The 2,631-nt window shown below is 41.0% G+C and overlaps 1 protein-coding gene across 4 annotated transcripts in view; it reads right to left on the bottom strand.

Moving 5' to 3' along the window:
• ZHX3 (zinc fingers and homeoboxes 3) overlaps positions 1–2,631 on the bottom strand; it is a 129,037-nt gene that overhangs the window by 33,511 nt on the left and 92,895 nt on the right. The window lies entirely within an intron of this gene.

The raw sequence follows: 2,631 nt of genomic DNA, 5'->3' as shown, positions 1-2,631 counted from the left end.
GGTGAGCGATTAGGAACCAGCGGTCCAGGATTGTGAGAGAGATGTCCAGGATCGGGCCTAAACCGGCAGTCGGACATCCCTCAAGAGGTCCCGAATTGGAGAGGGTGCAGGCTGGGCTGAGGGGACCCCCCGCTCATGCACGAATTTCGTGAACCGGGCCTCTAGTAAACTGTAAAGTCAATCACTTCACAAAAGTAAGAGTAGCTATGATTGTGTAAAATATAAAATTTCAACAACTATTTCTTCATAACCATTGTCAAACCAGGAATAAAGTACACATATATCCCTATTCCCACCTTAACCCTCTCCCTACAATATGGGAGGGCACACATGCAGGCACACCACTGATAACACTCAGGAGAGTTTGGGGAGACGTGCCTTCTGGTTCAAATTGGTAAGCATATTTATTTTCTTTCTATGAGATTTCAGGAGCCTAAATAAAAAGTTCCTAAGAACTTCTTTTGATATGAGAATGGACATGATGCACCTACCATCATAAATTTGGTAAAAGTTATATTTATTTGTTTTTAAACAAAAGGAATGCTTTAATATTATGTGTTGTTTCTATGATAATCTTGGACAATAAATTTTCATTTGACTTTACTTAAAATACTACTTAACTTTCATAAGAATAGAAATCATCCTCTTAATTGGCCCTCTCCCTTTTCACCTCCCCTCTCCCCCACAGAGCCAGCCTCCACCATCCCACTTATTTAACTTCCTTGCCCAGTCAGTCTTTGGCACACTGAAGGCTCCATTTCACCCTCCCATTCGGCCCAAACTACTTGCACCAAGGTCACCAGTCAAGTGGCCCTCTCCAACTCCTTGGCGAGTCTCAAAGTCATTCAGGCCCCAAAGGAGGTTAAGACCCATGCCTCTAAAAGCTCTCTACAAGGGAGCAAACTCATCCCTGCCAGGGCTTTGCAATCTCCTGTACCCAAGTGACCTCCAAATCACCCTGAACAGGCTTGAATTATCTGCCAAGCTCCAAATCCATCACTTCCAACTGCCACTGGTCCCTGTAGGTTTTTAAAATCTACACACATAGTTTTCGCCTCCTTACTTAGGCATTCACCCCTCAAGAAAAATAAACCTAAACAAAATAAGCAAAACGAAAATTCAGCCACCATGTTCTACTACCTAGATCTTCATCTCACTTCGCACCATGTATACAGATTTCCAAGCAAGAGATCCAATCTCCAAATCACTCATGTGTCCTTTATGCAGCCCTCATGTCTTTCTCTTATCCAGCTGCCATCACATCCTATAAATCTAAGAATGTTTCAAATCGGACCTCTCATCTCCATCCATGTGAGACACAGTCCAAAGGAGCCAGACAGGCCTGGTTTATATCCTGATTCTGCTACCTATGAGCTCTGGAACACAAGCACAGTACTTGTACCTTCTATGTCCCCCTTTCTTCCTTTTTGTAAGTGGAGATAATAGCCTTCATCTCTCAGAGCTCTTGCAAGAATTATGATACAGGTGTGAGTGCCCTGGCTGGTGTTTCCCAGTGGTTAGAGTGTCAACCCGAACACCAAAGGGTCACAGGTTCGATTCCTGGCAAGGCCACAGGCCACATACTTGGGTTGCAGAATCGTCCCCAGCCTCAGTCGGGGTGCGTGTCTTCCCAGGGAAGGCAACCTATGGATGTGTGTGTCTCCCATCAACATTTCTCTCTCCCCCACTTCCCTCTCTTCCTTCCACTCTCTCTAAAAATTAATAAAAAACTATATTTGGCTGAGGATTAATAAGCAAACAGAAAAAAAGATATGGGTGTGAGGGGTGCAACATGCCTGACACATAGCAAGTACACCACAGGCAATGGCTATTGGCTTTATCCTTGTGTCTTTTACCATAATTCAGTCCTTCGTTGGTTCTGGCTTGAAGTCCTACAAAAACCCTTCAAGCTCCCAGCCCTTAGTTCTTTCTCCTCTTCCGTCCATCTCTAACATTATCAACAGAGTCAACATCCTCAAAAACAAATCTGTTCATGTCTCCTTGATTTAAAGAATTCCTACTTCCAATCAGAAGATTCTATTCCTATGCTGTTTGATACAATAGCCACTAGTCACATGTGGCTCTTCAGTAATTCAAGTGTGGCTTGTCCAAATTGAAATGTATGATAGGGTAAACTACACATTAGGTGTGAAGACTTAGTATGAAAAGGAGTGTAAAATATCTCAATAATTTTTTAATAGTACAGAGTTCTTTATTTAAAGAGGAGCAGAACAAATGCTGATCTGATATCTTTTTAAAAAAACAATTTTTACATTCTGCACACTGACAGAGGTAAAAGAAAATGACTGAAACTTAAATATGAAAGAATTTTTTATAATTAAATCCACAATTTTATACATTTATCTTATTCATGTGTCACTGAAAAATCAGCAACTATTATGAAATACAACAAATTATATCAAGAAGAACCCCAAAACTTTCATAACAAATTATATCAAAAAGCACCCCCAAAATTTCATATATATCCAAGTATGAAAAGCACTATATTCTTTTAAAAATATATATTTTTATTGATTTCAGAGAGGAAGGGAGAGAGAGACAGAGATAGAAACATCAATGATGAGCCGAAACCGGTTTGGCTCAGTGGATAGAGCGTCGGCCTGCGGACTG

This window comes from Myotis brandtii, unplaced genomic scaffold (genome assembly GCF_000412655.1).
Source record: "Myotis brandtii unplaced genomic scaffold, ASM41265v1 scaffold333, whole genome shotgun sequence".
In the NCBI taxonomy this organism is placed as follows: domain Eukaryota; kingdom Metazoa; phylum Chordata; class Mammalia; order Chiroptera; family Vespertilionidae; genus Myotis; species Myotis brandtii.
Note: the sequence above shows the minus strand (reverse complement) of the source record. Positions and strands in the feature narration are given on the sequence as shown.